Source organism: Pseudophryne corroboree, chromosome 2 (assembly GCF_028390025.1).
Source record: "Pseudophryne corroboree isolate aPseCor3 chromosome 2, aPseCor3.hap2, whole genome shotgun sequence".
Classification (NCBI taxonomy): domain Eukaryota; kingdom Metazoa; phylum Chordata; class Amphibia; order Anura; family Myobatrachidae; genus Pseudophryne; species Pseudophryne corroboree.
Window position 1 is genome coordinate 172,204,186 of NC_086445.1, and position 19,353 is coordinate 172,223,538.

Here is a 19,353-nt window from a genome sequence, read left to right on the forward strand (position 1 = left end):
ACTGGGAAGCTGAGAGGGACTGGGAAGCTGAGGGGGACTGGGAAGGGGAGGGGGAGTGAGAAGGGGAGGGGGAGTGAGAAGGGGAGAGGGGCTGAGAAGGGGCCTGATGTTGCCTCCCTGCATCAGCTTGCCGTTGTGGTCGTCCTATAATGATATATGTATTATATTTTGTGTTGCATGTAAAATTTCATAAACACCATTTGTCAATTACACTGTTCTGTCCCATGTAAAAGACACAGGGCTAACATTTTTTATTTTTTTTATTTTTAAAAAAATCTGTTGATGTTGTCCATAGCAACCAATCTGATTATACAAAACATTTTTGATGCTCATTACTGAATCTATTCCATTGAGTCATATTGATTGGTATAGGCAACATCACCAGATCACTATTCAAGCCACCTTATTATATTGACACCACTGATCAAGTTATTTGGTACAGTTTCCAGCCTGTGTATTAATTCTGTACAACATGCACTTGTTTTGAATCACTTTGCTACAGTCAGTACTGTTTGCCCTAACCACACACACTGTCATATTTATTAAACTAGTTCAGTCAGTGTTGCAATTACAGACTACCACTTAGTGTAAATTTGCACAGTTTTTGCTAATACTCTCTGTTATGTAATGTAACTTACTGCGTGCACGCATTTGCCGGTTTTGCTGGCGGGTCTCCGCCAACAGCTCCGGAGTCCTCCTGCGTAGATCACTCCATCTCCGTTCTAATTGGATGATGGTCCGCCTGCTGCGGACGAGAGTACTCAGTAGGTGGCGGACCTCCGCGTAGGCCTCGCGCTTAACCCGATTTGGGATAAAGCGGCCTACGCGGCGGTTCATCACCGCTACCAGGACGCGGAGCTCCCGCCTGGTGAAAGGTGCTGCACGCATCATGGCAATGGCGTTTTCCTTATTTGGGCATATATTTATAGTGTGTGTTGGCATGTGATTGGTCTAAGATATATGGTGTCATATCAAAAAACTTTATTTATGTGTGCATTGACAACACTATTGCTGGCTGCAGTGCTGTGAAGAGTAGAGGGGTGTTCGCTAGAGCGGAAATACGCAGTCGCGGAAGTGTATGCCAATAGTCACCTATTCGCACAATTATACACACACACTTTTATGATCATAAAAACTAAAACTGTGTACTCACCACTTTTTGTATGAGCAATCAGCTGCACAGTCGACCACCTTCTCTCACAAAACACACCAGCTACTGTCATCATACACTCTCTCACACAGGCTGCAAAGCAGGCCCTTAAATAAGCAGTACAATCAGTCACACTATTAGCATAATTTACACCTGTGTGAATTAACGCTGCGCACGTTACATTTAGTAACATATGTTGTTTGTTAATTTCCAGAAAACAGGAATGGAAATAAAATAAAAAAGATTAAAATTTTGAACCAACTTGGAAAAAACAAAACCACAAACACACATTGTAAGGTTAACATGTTTGAATATTTACATAAACAAATATGAATATAATCACACACACCAAAACAAATACACAATGAGCTTTCAATGGCTACCTTAATGACATCATAGCAAAATTCACAGAAACATACATTGTTTTTAGATTTTAAAAATGATAAAAAAAAATATAAAACTATATCTGAAATATTCTTCCACAATGTGTGCCCTTACTTGACTGCCCCTCCGGGAAACACTCCCCCCACCGTATCTCCGCCCAACCCCTGGCTCCTCATCAGGAAATTCCTCTGTTTGAGGAAGCTCCACGCGACTCCTTACAGCGATGTTATGGAGGATAGCGCACAGGACCACTATTTTACTTGCCATCTCCGGCGAATACATGATATTGCCACCAGTGCGGTGGAGCACACGAAAACGTCCTTTAAGGACAACAATTGTGCGCTCCACCAGCTGTCTAGTGGCAGTAAGCGCGGAGTTAAATGCCGTCTGTGGTCCTGGCCTGGGCTTACGGTAAGGAGTCATGAGCCAGGGGGTGCAAGGATATCCACGGTCTCCTGTTTGATGGAAAAAAAATATTTTAAGTATAATATTATATTTGCAAAATATTTTGGATAAAAAAAATTAACAAAAACTCACCCAATAACCACATGTCTTGTCCTTGCCTCGAACTTAATCTCTGCCATATCCCTGATTGTCTAATTACATAGGCATCATGGGAGTTCCCCGGGAACATCGCATTCAGGGACTGGATCTGGAGGGATGGCCCACAAACAACAATTACATTTAGAGAATGAAACAGTTTCCTGTTTCTATAAATTTCTTCATTATGTCTTGGTGGCACAATAGCTACATGTGTGCCATCCACAACCCCAATAACATGTGGGAAGCGACTACCACCTTCCTCAAATTGCCGCTTCACCACATCTAGGGCACCAACATCCAAAGGCATAGCAATAAATTGCTTAACACGCTTGATGAAAGCCTGGCTGACACGCCGCAGGACCTTACTGAACTGGCCCTGCGACATGCCAACCAGATCTCCCACAACATGTTGGAAGGAACCAGTGGCAACAAAATGTAACACAGCAAGGAATTGTGTCAATGGTGTTATTGCTGTAGGATACCGAATTGAAGATTCAAGATCACTCTCTATTATGGAGAGAGTGTCTAGGATTAGATGAGGTTGCAGCCTGTATCTTCGCAAAACCACATCATCAGGGATCCCAAAAAGGAGGACACGGGTACGGAAAATTGGTGGCCTAGCACGCCTCCGTTGCCTTGGTTGATGAGGAGCCGGTTGCGGTTGGAGGGCTGGCAGCGGTTGGGGTGGGAGTGGTTCCGTGGGCTGGGGTGGGAGGGCTTCAGCAGCCACAAAAATCGACATCACCAACTTAAAATGAAGGTAAGAATATTTTTAAACAAACATAAATTCAAAACACACATTGTCATCAATAATCTTTGTCAAAGTGTATGGGTGTTAACTTACTTTAGGAGCATACGACATTTCTTCAGGAATAAATGACGGGACAAAATTCCAAAATTGGAAACAAAAGTGAAAAAAAAAATTAACTAAGTATTTCAAACATAGGTTAACATCACAATTACAAAAGTGTGAACGATTACAAACATACCCATATAATAACAGCAACAATATATATTATAACAACTAAGTATGAATAATGTAACTGAGTTTTATAATTACCGTATATACTCGAGTATAAGCCGACTTTTTCAGCACATTTTTCTGTGCTGAAAAAGCCCCCCTCGGCTTATACTCGAGTCAATGGCTGCAGCAGACGCCGTGGGCTGTGTGGGCGTCCGCTGCAGCCGGCTCCAGGACGGACACTAGAGGTCATTATTGACCTCTAGTGTCTGTGCGCGTTGCTATGGGAGAGACGTCATGACGTCTCTCCCATAGAGATGATCGGGTGCCGTGGAGCGGGCGGCCGCACAGAGCGGCGGCCGGACGGAGCGTGCGGCCGGATGGAGCGAGCGGCCGGATGGAGCGAGCGGACGGACGGAGCGGAGCAGCGCAGCAGCAGAAGAAGCGGTCGGGAAGCAGGAGCGGGGCAGTGGTAAGTATTGTTTTTGTGTGTGTTTGTGTGTTTGTAAGCGGCGACGGGGGCACTGCAACAGGGGGCAAAGAAAGAAGGGGGCACTGCAACAGGGGGCAAAGAAAGAAGGGGGCACTGCAACAGGGGGCAAAGAAAGAAGGGGGCACTGCAACAGGGGGCAAAGAAAGAAGGAGGCACAACTACTGGGGGCAATGAAAGGGGGCACAACTACTGGGGGCAATGAAAGGGGGCACAACTACTGGGGGCAAAGAAAGAGGGGCACAACTACTGGGGGCAAAGAAGGGGCATAACTACTGGGGGCAAAGCAATGGCAGCATGTTTTTATCTGGCACTGTGGGGGGATATCTGTTACTGGGGGTATATGTGGCACTGGGGGCACAACCCTAGCAACAAGCATTACCCCCTGGCAACAAGCATAACACCTACCGCATGAAACCCCTGGCAACGAGCATGACACCCTGAGCATGAACACCCCTGGCACCGTACATTTCCCACCCTAGGCTTATACTCGAGTCAGTCATTTTTCCCATTTTTTTGTGGTAAAATTAGGTATCTCGGCTTATATTCGGGTCGACTTATACTCGAGTATATACGGTAGATCCTAAATAATAAAAAAAGGGCTCCCTTTAGTAGGTATTACAGCCAAGACCAGCCCTACTTTGAGCATAATAAAAACTTGGAAACATCCAAAAACATGTGCCAAAAAACATAAGATACACACTTTTTACACACACATACTCCAGGACACACAGGGATAGGGTACTTACCTGCTCAATAAATGTCAAGTCACTTGCAGATAAATCCAAAATAAAAAAAGGCTAATTGCCTACAAACAAACTCTGGATAATTTCTCCAAAAAAAAGACACCTACAAGAGACACACAAAGAGGCTAATAGCACAAACAAACTTGCTAACAAATATAACATACACACTGTAAAGTACAGGTTAAAAACAAAAACATATGTCATACTAATCCATTTAAATAACAAACATATATCCTCCCAAATACAGAAACCCACCTCCATTGCACCACCAAACATACTTGCCTTTATAAATGACTAATGTAGGAATACTCGCAAACGAAACTTCGCCAAAAAAAACGCACTACGCTCTACATGCTATAAGCTAATAAACGGACATCTGTATGCTTGACAATGCAAAAAATACTCACTCTGCAAAGTACAAACGTCGACCACCTTCTCTCACAAAACACACCAGCTACTGTCATCAAACACCCACTCACACAGGCTGCAAAGCAGGCCCTTAAATAAGCAGTACAATCAGTCACACTATTAGCATAATTTACACCTGTGTGAATTAACGCTGCGCACGTACCTATAAATACCTACACACCTGTGCGTACAGACATGTCATTACCAACATGGCTACTCGTGAGGATTTTGCAGCAGAGATGGACCGCTTGCAGCGGCAGCAGGTAGAATTGGCCAAAAAACGCATAGATTTGCAGCGGCGAATGCTGGAATCCGCCTCTGCGGATTCAGAAGACGCAGGACCCAGTACTAGAGACATTCCAGCTTCTGAATCCCAACAGTTAAGTGGGGTTACCCTGCCAGACACACATACTGGGCAAACTGAGGGAGATTCATCATTAGCCACACAACCACAACATACAGAAGCTGCTAGTGATGAGGAAGATGGTGAGGAGCAACAGGACCAAAGCTCACAGGCTACTTCAAGACGTAAAAAAAGGCAGCCAGCATTCACTAAGAGGGAGTTGCGTGTTTTGGTCACGCAGGCCATGTCAAAAATACATAGAGGACCAAAAAACATGGGTGCTGCTACGAAAGAACGCATCTGGAGGGACATCACTCATTCTGTGAATGAAGTCGGCTCTATCGTCAGAACATCACAGGAAGTTAGACGACGGTAAGTGCATCTTGGCAGTCCATTATCTGTGCTAAGTAGTCTTTAAAAGGTAGTTACATGTGATGTTGTGTATAGCAAACAAAAGCAGAACATGTGTCCTATATATTTTTACCAAAAATATTAATACTCTACCTTGCCCCTATTTTTCTAAACATATGTAGTTGGGCCGACTTCAAATCCCGCCTGAAGGGCAAGAGGGCTGCGGAGTGGAATGCCTCAAGGGCTACAGGTGGAGGACCAGCTGTCGCTGTGGAGTATACAGAGTTGGAGGAGATAGCGATGGACTCTGTGAGTTATGAGGAGGGGCAAGGAGTGTCTCATATGGACACGGACCTGCCTGAAATCCTGACAGCACATGACTTGCCAGGTAAGTTTACGCATATATTTTTTTTTTTTTTTAAATACAAAAGTCTCATATTATTTTTTTCTACTCTTTTTCCCACACATTCTTCTATTTGCTTTGCACATAACACAGCACAGGGGGGTGATCAGGTCGAGTCACAGGAGGGTTATGTGGCTGAGGCTGAGGTGGAGGGACCTAGTGGCTCGGGCAGTGTGGGCCCCCAAATCCCACCTATCCAGGTTCCAACTGGCCCTCCCACCCAACCCTCTGCTATCCCGGAGATCCTGCTTGAAATTGCTAGGTATGGTGAGAGCCTAAATGCATTTCAGGACAGGATGATCCGGGATGTAAGCCAGATAGCTGACCGGCTCACTGAGCACAGAACCAGTGTGGCGCAAGGTGTGACTCAACTCTGCCAAGGTCTGGCAGAGATCAGGCAGGGACAAGATCAACTTGCCTCCTCATTCCAAAGCCTTGCAAATAACATCTTGCAAGGTCTCCAGGCCATCGCTGTCTCCCTTGCCCACAGTGGCAGAGAGCCAGCCACATCGGCTCCCTCCCCTGCCCCTGCCCAGGAAGAAGATCCCACTGGGCAGGGCCCACGAAGGTCGCTCCGCAGACCAAACCAAGAAGAACAGCATCAGGCGGGGGAAAAAAGAAGAAAGTGATGTCTCTCCAGATGGCCAGCACCCATGTTTTACATGTTGTCTCTATGTATTTTTTGTGTAGGCTTGTGTGGCCAGAATGGCTAACTCCCTCTTAGTGAAATGTATTTTTTTTATTTTGTGATATTTGTAGCCTGTGAGCTTTTTGCCAAGTACACCAGAGCCATCTTCCTCATCCTAGTGTGCTGTGTATTGTTGTGTGTGTGTGGTGGCTCATGAATCTTTCTCAGTTCCCCAAATATATTTGTCTGGCAGGGTGTTTACAGCATATTATTTTTTGAAGTTAAAATCATTATTTTGTCAGAAGCTGGAGTTTCCCTAGTACTGAGTTCTGCTATGTCATTTGTGTCAATGCCATCTGCTTGCTGCTTGGTCCATCTTTGCCTGTGATACTCACCTGTAGCCATGTTGTTTTGATATCGAAATATATTACAGTAGTAATAAATTATTGTTAACTAAAAAAATGTGTCCTTTATTTTAGTTAATGCATTATGTTAATCTTAGTCCTTTAAAGTTTAGCAAAGCATATAGACACTTGGGGAACAAGGAAAATTTTCTAACCAAAAAAAAAAACCATCTTGAAAAATGCAACAGGTTTGACTTGCAACACACTTTAATTGCCATATTACAAAAAAAGACACAACTCAGGTTTGTGATTACTATGGGCAACAGGACAGCAATTTAAACCTTGACAGATATTAAAAAAAATAATAATAATAATAATTATGTTAAGTGTATGCTGCATTATGTTGGTCCTGATATTTGGGATATACAAAGGTAACATTTTATGTAGTTTAGATGTTGCTGATGTAGTTTATAAGTTTGGTTAATTTCAGTTGTTTGCATTTTGTAGTATTTAAAACATTAAATAATGCACTTAACATAATTTATAAAAAACACAACTTGCACAAAAATAAAAGCCATATTTGTCAGCGTGACAGATTTTTAGGTGCTTAGAATTGATGTTTGAAGTACTTCAGCAGAGCAGTGTTTAGCAAGTAATTGGCCAACAGATGAATGTGCTCTCCAATTAACTGGTAATTAGTGCATACACACTTGTAACACTAGTTTGCAAATGCAGAGTAACTGCAGACCTACTCGGCTGCTGCAGCAAGATAGCGAGGCTTTGCTATGTTGTTTCATTGCGAAAAAGCATTTTTGCGAAAAACACGCCTACTGCTAGTTGCATACTCCCACACTAGACGCCCACTTTCACGCCCATGTCGTCAGATTGCGAAGTCGCGCCTCTGTCACGCCTTCGGCACTCCCCGTTTTCGTTTCTGTGTTACGAGCAGTTTTCTGTGTTGTATTTCTGCACAAGTGTCGTATCGCTCTGCTCGCGCATGCATATTTCCGCTTTTGCGCATGCGCGTTTACTTGGTTTCGGGCCGTTTGCGATGCAATGAATCTCTGCGATCAACTCGGAATGAGGGCCTATATACAGGCATTCAGGGGCGGATCCAGAAAAAAATGACAGGGGGGGCACCATGATAGGGGAAGGGGAGAATGTCTGTGGTACCAGTTGTATTTGCACGCACCTTCGGCACGCGTGCTTACAGTAAAGGGCGGTGGTATCACTACAAGGGGCATTACCTCACAAGATATGCAATCCCCATGAACCACACCCCTCATTATAGTCACACTGGGAGGTACACACAAAAAACAAGGCCATTCCACTTACCTGCTTGCTATGCTGTGGGTCTTTTGTCTCCTAGTCGATGACTGATCCTTCCGGATGACTGTTCCAAGTAATGGCGGCCTGGCTCCTCTCCACAGCCTGTGCATTATAGTCAGTTGTAAAAATAAAGCGGAGATGTCCAGCTCACAGCACTCCCCCTTCAATAACCACAACACCCCCCACCAGTCCCTTCAATGTCCACACCACAGCACTTTCACGGCCCCTTCAATGTCTTCTCTGCCTCACTGACAGCAGCACATCTCTGCCTCACTGACAGCAGCACATCTCTGCCTCACTAACAGCAGCACATCCCCGCCTCACTGACAACAGCACATCCCCCTATCACTGACAACGGCACATCCCCGCCTCACTGAGAGCGGCTCATCCCCACCTCACTGACAGCGGCACCCCCCCGCTTCACTGACAGCGGTGCATCCCTGCCCCACTGACAGCGGCGCATCCCTGCCTCACTGACAGCAGCACATTACTGCCTCACTGACAGCGATGCATCCCCGCCTCACTGACAACAGCGCATCACTGCCTCACTGACAGCGATGCATCCCCGCCTCACTGACAACAGCGCATCACTGCCTCACTGACAGCAGCACATTTCCGCCTCACTGACAGCAGCACATCTCCGCCTCACTGACAACAGCGCATCACTGCCTCACTGAGCGCAATTTAAATAAAAAATGTATGTGTATAGTGGGCATGTGTGCAGTATTATGTGTACAAGGGGTATGTGTGCAGTAGGCGTAAGTGTTGTGGGCATATGTGTAATAGTGGGCATGTGTGCAGTATGTGTGCAGTATGCAAGTGGGCATGTGTGCAGTATGTATGTGCGCAGTGGGCATATGTGCAGTGGGCATGTGTGCAGTATGTATGTGTGCAGTGGGCATATGTGCAGTATGTATGTGTGCAGTTGGCATGTGTGCAGTATGTATGTGTGCAGTGGGCATATGTGCAGTTGGCATGTGTGCAGTAGACATGTGTGCAGTATGTATGTGCAGTGGGCAGGTGTGCAGTATGTATGTGTTTAGTGGGCATGTGTGCAGTATGTATGTGTGCAGTGGGCATGTGTGTAGTATGTTTGTGTGCAGTGGGCATGTGTGCAGTATGTATGTGTGCAGTGGCGGAAGTGCAGTGGGCACGTGTGCAGTATGTATGTGTGCAGTGGGCATGTGTGCAGTATGTATGTGTGACTGTGCAACATACATGTATGTGTGAAATATATGTATATAGAGCTTCAGCATGTTCTGACAGCCAGTGAGGGGTTAGTTCTGTACCAGAGTGCATACACGCTGCCATCTGGGTGTGACAGGAAAGATATACAGCACATTAGTTGGCTCTGGCTACAGGCTTTCTGCAGCCAGAACACAAGGTTATCAGCCCAGGGTCACAGCCCATAAAACGGAGCTGTATTATGGGGTCAGCGCACAGACTCACAGTACTACGGAGCTAACACAGTCACACCAAAGTTCCTGCCAGCCAAGTACCAGCGTGTGTCACTTGTTTACAGCCTCCTAACACATTGTTATAGTGTCACAGCCTCAGCACATTGCTGTCACTGCTGCAACTCACCAGTGTCAGTGTGCGTGGCGCTCCGCTCCAGTCTCATGCTGAGCTGACGCCTCCACAGGGCTCCGAGTCCTGTCAGCATGCATTTGAATAGTCCAGCCCACCTAATGATAGGCACAACGGCTGACCTATCTTCACTCCTGCAGCTGTGTGCCTGCTTCTTCTTGTAGAGGAGACAGAGCTGGAGGCAGACCAGGGGAGGAGCCATCACGGAAGTAGTCAGTTAACGCTGCCTGATCGCTGCAGTGCTGCTGCTCACGTTTGGAAAAAAAAAGTGCTAGAAATGACAGGGGGGGCACGGGCCTGTGTGCCCCTACCCTGGATCCGCCACTGCAGGCATTAATGTATAATAAGTAATAATAGTCAGAGAGAGATGCTGAATTGTCCTTGGAGATAGGCTAAGAGGCAAGGTTGCTGTGGGGAATGTTTGAGAGATAAGAAGGATAAGGCCAAAGCGCCAGCTCTTTTTATTTCTCTTACGTCCTAGAGGATGCTGGGGTCCACATTAGTATCATGGGGTATAGACGGGTCCACCAGGAGCCATTGGCACTTCAAGAGTTTGAGAGTGTTGGCTGGCTCCTCCCTCTATGCCTCTCCTACCATACTCAGTTTAGAAAATGTGCCCGGAGGAGCCGGTCACAGCTAGGGGAGCTCTACAGAGCTTCTTTGGTAAAGTTTTTTTTTAGAGTTTTATTATTTTACAGGGAGGCTGCTGGCAACAGCCTCCCTGCTTCGTGGGACTAAGGGTGGGAGTAGTGTCCGCCCTGCGGGGTCTGAGCCACTATCTCCGCTGACAGGACACTGAGCTCCAGAGGGGATAGATCGTTCCCTGCCACAGGGGATCGCTCACCCCAGCAACATGCCACCACCCTCTTACAGAGCTGAAGATCAGTGGCGAGTGAGTCACCGACCCCATAGCAAGCAAGGAGCCGGTGTGAAGATGGCGGCAACAGGGTAGGAGCGCAATACTAACTGCGCTCCGGAGGCTCAGCGGTACTTAGTGCGGCGCTGTGAGGGGCGCCCTGAGCCAGCGCCTGAACCCTGCACTGGTCAGCAAGCCTGTCGGGGTCCATGGATCTCAGCCAGCATTTTACCTCAGGCCAGTATAAAGCTTGTGAAGAGTGGGAAGACAGCGCCATTTTGGGGGTGGAGCTTCTCCTCAGAGCGGACCCAGCAGCGTTTCAGCGCCATTTTCCTGCCTGCACAGCGCTGTCCAGGAAGAGCAAGTCCCTCCACAGCAACTCCAGCTATCTCTCATGGTACCAGGGGGTTGTAGAAAGGTGGGTGGGTGGGGAGGCTGCATTAAGACTGTGTAACCTATTAAGGTGCACAGTCAGCGCTGGCAAGGGGTCTCCCTTTGCTAAAAGCGCTGTGTGTGGGTTTGCTCCAATCTCTGTGTCTCTCTTGCCATTCTTGGGGGTGAAACTCTGTCTGTCCTCCCCTGTGTGTGTGTGTGGAGTGCAGGGGCGGATTGGGATCTAAAACCAGCCCGGGAAATTTATGGAAGCAGCCCAGATGTAGTGGAGTCTATCGAGGGGGTGGAGTTTGTCAAGAGGGCGGGATCACTCCTCATAAGGCCTGATTCGGAGTTGTTCGCAGTTGCAGACTCCTTGCTTCTTTCGCTGCAGTTGTGTCTGCAACCTTGTGCTAATACAGCTATATAGCCCTTTCCTGGTGTACATCCGTGCAAGGACTGAGACGCCTTCTGTCAGTGTATAAAGGGGCTGCAATCATGCTTTGTGCGTCTTTAGATGCCACCATCGGTCGCACAATTCTAACTACACCGGCCTTATGCTAGGCACAGATCACCTGTCTGAGTATGACCTCCATTGTGAGCACTGCAGCGTCTCCATATGCAGCCACTTTCAGCAACATGCCCATTACTATGCCACATCTGCATTTGATTAGCCAACCACCTATAACGGCCCAGGAATGTGCGAACATCTAATACACTTCATGGTGCATACGTCTGACTCTGTACAGCAATTCATTGTGAACACCACATGGGACACATGCATGGTACAACAGACTAAACACATTGCACAAGGAAAAAAAAAACATGTTAGCCTCAATAGGAAAATCAAACAAAAATACACTAGCTTCAAAAAGTAGAAAATTATACACAATGGCCCACACAGGAAAAACAAACAAAGAAACAAACACATAGAGCGCACTACACATATGGTGGCAGCAGGATACACACATTGTATACAGCACACTACACACATGTTGGCAGGAGGCACACACTACATACAGCACACTACACACATGGCGGCAGCAGGGGACACACACTACTTACAGCACACGACACACATGGTGGCAGCAGGAGGCACACACTACATACAGCACACTACACACATGGCGGCAGCAGGGGACACACACTACTTACAGCACACAACACACATGGTGGCAGCAGGAAGCACACACTACTTACAGCACACTACACACATGGCGGCAGCAGGGGGCACACACTACATGCAGCACACTACACACATGGTGGCAGCAGGGGCACACACTACATACAGCACACTACATACATGGCGGCAGCAGGGGCACACTCTATATACAGCACACTACATACATGGTGGCAGCAGAGGCCACACACTATGTACAGCACACTATATACATGGCGGCAGCAGAGGCACACACTATATACAGCACACTACATACATGGTGGCAGCAGAGGCCATACACTATGTACAGCACACGACACACATGGTGGCAGCAGGAGGCACACACTACGTACAGCACACTACACACATGGCGGCAGCAGGGGGCACACACTACGTACAGCACACTACATACATGGCGGCAGCAGGGGCACACTCTATATACAGCACACTACATACATGGTGGCAGCAGAGGCCACACACTATGTACAGCACACTATATACATGGCGGCAGCAGGGGCACACACTATATACAGCACACCACATACATGGTGGCAGCAGAGGCCATACACTATGTACAGCACACGACACACATGGTGGCAGCAGGAGGCACACACTACGTACAGCACACTACACACATGGCGGCAGCAGGGGGCACACACTACATGCAGCACACTACACACATGGTGGCAGCAGGGGCACACACTACATACAGCACACTACATACATGGCAGCAGCAGGGGCACACTCTATATACAGCACACTACATACATGGTGGCAGCAGAGGCCACACACTATGTACAGCACACTATATACATGGCGGCAGCAGGGGCACACACTATATACAGCACACTACATACATGGTGGCAGCAGAGGCCATACACTATGTACAGCACACGACACACATGGTGGCAGCAGGAGGCACACACTACGTACAGCACACTACACACATGGCGGCAGCAGGGGGCACACACTACGTACAGCACACTACATACATGGTGGCAGCAGAGGCCACACACTACGTACAGCACACTACATACATGGTGGCAGCAGGGGCACACACTACATACAGCACACTACATACATGGCGGCAGCAGTGGGCCACACACTACGTACAGCACACTACATACATGGCGGCAGCAGGGGCACACACTACATACAGCACACTACATACATGGCGGCAGCAGTGGGCCACACACTATGTACAGCACACTACATACATGGTGGCAGCAGAGACCACACACTATGTACAGCACACTACATACATGGTGGCAGCAGAGACCACACACTATGTACAGCACACTACATACATGGTGGCAGCAGAGGCTACACACTATGTACAGCACACTACATACATGGCGGCAGCAGTGGGCATACACTACACAGATGGCGGCAGCAGGGGACACACACTACGTACAGTACACCACACACATGGCGGCAACAGGAGGCACACACTACTTCGTACAGCACACTACATACATGGCGGAAGCAGGGGCACACACTAGGTACATTACACTACATACATGGAGACAGTAAGGGGCACACATTGCATACAGCAGACTACACACATGGCAGAAAGCAGCACAAAATAACACACAAGGAAGCCGGGGGTGGTCAGCACAGCATCATGCACCCACATACACTCACACACATATATATTTAAGACATCTAGAATTCCCCAATCCACTGGCAATGCATATATATATATATATATATATATATATATATGTAAAAGAACAAATGAGGAGGGCGGATGTCAGTAAAAGTTGTGAGCATTTAATTAAAAGAAGTTACATATACATACATCTCAGAAAGAGATCAGCAGCGCGATGTCATCACACACACGGCACCTCCGGATAGCACCAGGTGGAACAGCCGCCGGTCACAGCTCATCAAAACGTTCCCTTCTGGGACCTCACAGGATCGGATCAAGAGCGATGTAGTTACACCTAGTGTCCGATTACCACGCCAGCGCGTTTCGTCACGAGGACTTCGTCACTTCCCACCCCCTGACGAAGTCCTCGTGACGAAACGCGTTGGCGTGGTAATCGGACACTAGGTGTAACTACATCGCTCTTGATCCGATCCTGTGAGGTCCCGGAAGGGAACGTTTTGAAGAGCTGTGACCGGCGGCTGTTCCACCTGGTGCTATCCGGAGGTGCCGTGTGTGTGATGACATCGCGCTGCTGATCTCTTTCTGAGATGTATGTATATGTTACTTCTTTTAATTAAATGCTCACAACTTTTACTGACATCTGCGCTCCTCATTTGTTCTTTTACATGTATTCCTAATAAGCCTTGGTACGGCTTTTTCTGGAGGAAGCAGCGGAGGATATAAAGAATCAGGATCATATAAATACTGGACAATCTTAAGTGCATTGAACTGATTGGAGGATTGCGCAATTATTCCTCCTTTTTTATATATATATATATATATATATATATATAAGGCAAACAGGTCTGGCACTCCCCCATGGGCAAACTGAGCTAGGCTCCTGCTCCGGTGCCCTCCTGACAAACACAGCGGTCTGCATATACAAGGCGAAGAAACAGTGGCGGCACTCTGGAGACTCGGTTAAAGATGTGAAGAAATAGTGCTGTTTAATCAACGTTTCGGGGTACAAGCCCCCATCTCCAGGATACACTAACAAGTGACAATGTGCAAAAATCAACTTGAAATAACTTACCCAGCGCGCATCCAGCCGTCCGCTCCACGCCGCCGCCCGGCTTCCGGGTTCAACGCTTCCTGTCACCGAGTCCGGTCACCTGACATGACGCGAGTTCCCAGAGCCGTCATGCGGGGGCGGGGGGATCGTTGCCATGGTGAGCGTTGAATAACAAACAGACAAATACATGGTAAACGTGCACATAAGACAGATAAACCTTGTAAATACGTTATCTGATACAGATCGTGAACTAAAGTGCAATGTAGATATCAACTTATGTGTGTAACAATACTTGAATCAGTGCAGCGCTGAAAAATATGAGATAAACACATAAATACAATACATAAGAAAAGTGCAAAACATATTAAGCATTAAAAATAGCATTCATCTGACAGCACCTGAGCCAATGTCATACAGATGTTTACTGAAATAAATCCTTATAAACTTGCTGCTCCCAGTGAAAATCATCTAAAACTGATGGAGTAGCTCACAATCAAATTTAATTAAATAAAACGATGTTTAAGAATTTTAAATCCATGTGAAAAAGACATGTAACACTGGAGGCTAAAATAGGTTCACCTCATAGAACACATACTACTATGGCATGACCTATAATATTTGAACACGAATCTGATATAGCATGCTGCGAAAAATTTACCACTACTAGTGCAATCTAAACCAGGAGAGATAGTTACGTGAGCTGTTTGTGAAAAATGACCCACATTAATAGTGCATTACTAACCAAATGGGAAAGTTACATAAACTACTCATAGAAAATTACCCATGCCCAGGTACTCATTGAGTCCCTTTTGACTCAGGGTATCAAGGGACAGGATCCATCTCGTCTTTAACTGTAGAAGACGTTTAGCCCTGTCTCCTCCCCTTAAGGAAAAAGGTACCTGATCTATAATACGGTATCGGAGAGATGCTAGGGGATGTTTAGCCAGGGCGAAATGCCTCGCCACCGGTTGTTCGCTGGTTCCTGTCTGTATTGCTGCCCTAATAGAGGATCTATGTTGAGTCATCCTAACCTTAAAGGTACACTCCATTTTGCCAACGTAATGTTGACCGCACGGGCATGAAAGTAGGTAAACTACAAATTTAGAGTTGCACGTATAGGCAGCTTTTAAATTAATTTTTCTACCTGTATATGGGTGCTTAAATGAACATCTGTAACAACCTTTTCTAGTTCCCATAAAGTTTACCTCAGCCGGTATTTTTTTAGAGACATCAGTCTTAACCAGCTCCTGTTATTTCTGCTGCGTGTGTAGCTGGGCATGAGCTTTGTGTCCTTAAACATCCATAAATCGGGATCTGTACTGATGATGTGCCACATTTCTTTAGCTCTTTTGCCCATATGTCTGCTGGAGGTGTTAAATTGATTTACCCAGTGAAAGCTTTTCCCTTTGGCTTTGATGTCCCGAACCTTCAGAAGTTCACCTCTGGACATCCTGGTGGCTTTATCACGAGCCTGATGTAATAGACAAGTGGGGTAACCTCGATCTTTAAACTTAAGGATCATTTCATCTAATTGTTGGTCCCGTACCCTTAGGTCGCTGTTAATTCTGCAGACTCTGAGCATTTGCGAGTACGGCAGGCCATTGATCGTGGCTCTGGGATGGAAACTATCACATCTTAGTAGAGTATTCCGATCCGTGCTTTTGATATATAAAGATGTGGTGATCTTATTATCGACTATGGATATATGAACATCAAGGAAATCGACCTGATGCTCATCCAGTGTCATGGTTAATTTCACTGGACTAGATGAGGCATTGTGTGTACTAATGGTTTCCTCAAGCAACATTTGTGGACCTGACCAGAAGACCAATAGGTCATCTATATAGCGTGAGTATAGGACTATATGTTGCGAAATGGCTGGGTGACTAAGAAAAAGGTCCTTGTCGACTCCCCACATAAATGAGTTGGCGAACGACGGGGCCACACAGGACCCCATCGCACAACCCGTCAGCTGGATGTAAAAGTGATTATAATGAATGAAATAATTATGCGTCAAGGTGAACCGTAATAGCCTAAGAAATAAATCTATATCAGGCCCTTTATACAACACGTTATTAGTAATAAGCATCTTCACCGCCTGTATTCCCATGTCATGGGGAATGCATGTGTAAAGACTGGACACATCTATAGTAGCTAAAATGGTCCCCTCTGGTACAAATTCAATGCCCTCAAATACTCTTAAGAGGGCCGAGGTGTCCTTGAGGTGAGTTTGAGTTTTCTGGATGCATGGCTGTAGGAATGAGTCCAAGTAGATAGATAAGGATTCGCACAATGACCCCCTGGCAGAGATGATAGGTCTCCCAGGGGGGTTGTGCTCATCCTTATGTATCTTTGGAATAACATAAAACAGCGGAACAAGGGGGTGAGGTTTGGATAATGCTCTGTGCTCTGCCTTAGAAATAATATCCTCTTTGACCGCCTCAGATAGTATATCGTCCAACTCTTTCTGAAACTGTTGGGTCGGGTCCCTAGGCAACTTAGCATAAGTAGAGGTATCACTGAGCAGTCTCGAGCATTCCTTCATATAGTTCTCCTTATCCATCACCATGATGGCCCCCCCTTTGTCCGCTCCCCGGATAACAATGTCATCTCTGGCCTGTAACTCCCTTAGTGCTTGATGTTCACCTTTTGACAAGTTGGAATAAGTCTTGTCCCGGTATTCTGATAGTGAGCCCTCCACCATTCTGTGAAAAGTCTTGATGGAGGGGTTAAGGGAAATGGGGTCAAAGCTTGACTTAGGTTTGATTCTATTCAATATGCTGGGTGTTACACGGTCATCCATTGTATCTGCCATTCTAGGATTTTTTCCATAATATTACTTAAGCTTTAAATTGCGTAGTAATCTGTGGTTGTCAATTTTCCACTGTATCTCATCCGGTACATGGGTAGGTACATACGAAAGACCCTTACTAAGTACCCCAATGTCGTCTGGAGAAAGTGGACTGGAAGATAAATTAAAGATTAGCTGCGCATTCCTTTTGGAGGTTTCTTGTCTGCCCTCGCTCCTCTCCCTCCGCCTCGTTTGCCCACCCCTCCTCGTGGGCTTATCTTTCTGCCATTTACCAACGCCCTGGTACGTTCCCCTAAAGGGAACTTTGTTGCACTTCTCCTCCTGTGCTGGCATGTGGTTAGTCAGTGTCACTGGCAGAGGTGCTCGAGAAGCGTACAGTATGTCTCCTCCTAAAGGTCCCTCTAGGGCCTTGTTGTTGTTTCTGAGAATTGGCTCCCAGCCAGGCATACACCTTGTGCTGGGCGTAGTCTTGCTGGACCCGAATCAACTTGTCTTTTTTATATTTAATCTCTCTGATATTGCTCCAGCTGTTGCTTCAATTTCTCCATCCATTTGGTAGTAGTGTCAGCTGCCAGGGTTGATAAGTGCTCACTTTCAAATTTGACAATGTTGTCCTTGGTATCACTTAACTCTTTCTTGGACTCCTCTATAACCAAGAGCATTAAGTCTATAGAACATTTATTCAATACTGAAACCCAGCGTTTGCAAAATGTGATGCTATATCGGCCAATAGTAGGCATGTTGTGAATGCGGAACCCGCGAGGAATTTGCTTTGCACGATAATAATCTGATAAAGTTTTTCCATGAAATAGAAAATCGATTTCTCTCTTTTTAAGCTTGAATAAATCCCTGTAGAGCTCATCATTAGTGGTAACATCCTCAGCAGTAAAAGCCCTCCGCATCGACATCAGCCTATTAGAAAAGTGTCATCATCACCATAGAATGGTGACACTTTTCTAATAGGCTGACACTGATGTCGATGCGGAGGGCTTGTCCGCTGCAGACGACGTCAGCAGAGGTCTGAATTGGCGCACTCTGGCTCCAAAGACACTGGGTGTTTGAAACTAGTTAAGGTAAGACTATTCTGTTCTATGTATTCCTGATGACGGTTATGCACAATAAAGCCGAAACGTAGACGTTGTACACTTGTACTCCTCTTGATTTGCACCTGAGAGTTCCGCCATCCTATTTGTGCTCTCTCTCTCTCTCTCTCTATATATATATATATATATATATTTCTTTTAATGATGTATATATATATATATATATATATATATATATATATATAAAAAAAAAAATATATATATATATATATATATATATATTATATACAATATATAGGTTTCATAAACCTCCTAATGATAATGTGTGGACCTCCATTCTAAAAGTAAAACATTCTATACCCTTAATACCATGAAATAATGACACGGAGACTTGAATTTGGCAGAAAATTGTTAGCTATTTATTGTACCCTAACCATTAGAAAAAACCTGTAAAGTAAAAATTAAGTTAACATGCCTATTCAACCGACATATGGTAGCAGAAAAAAGAACGGCTATAACCCACTGAAGATAACCTCAGAACATTAAAAACCCAAACAATCCTAATCTACCACAAACCATACATAGATAATAGGTGCCCGACTCAGACCTCCACGCTGACTGCCCACCCTGATGGGTGATCTAGCGGCCTTAAAAGTCAATGGAGGTGAGTGCACCTAAACCACACCAATACTGTAAAAACTGTGACTAACAAGTCAAACTATAACCTGCCGTTCTTTTCCGCCAACAGCGAAAGACTCTTTCACAGAGTCTTCGCACCGCC

The 19,353-nt window shown here is 45.9% G+C and overlaps 1 long non-coding RNA gene across 1 annotated transcript; it reads right to left on the reverse strand.

The window, feature by feature from the left end:
* Window positions 1-4,283: 4,283 nt before the first annotated feature.
* Window positions 4,284-9,739, reverse strand: LOC135050611 (uncharacterized). Its single transcript, XR_010241696.1, has 3 exons — window positions 9,665-9,739; window positions 8,087-8,182; window positions 4,284-4,377 (listed from the first exon to the last, which is right to left on the reverse strand). It is a non-coding gene; the product is annotated as an uncharacterized LOC135050611 (long non-coding RNA).
* Between the last annotated feature and the right edge of the window lie 9,614 nt (window positions 9,740-19,353).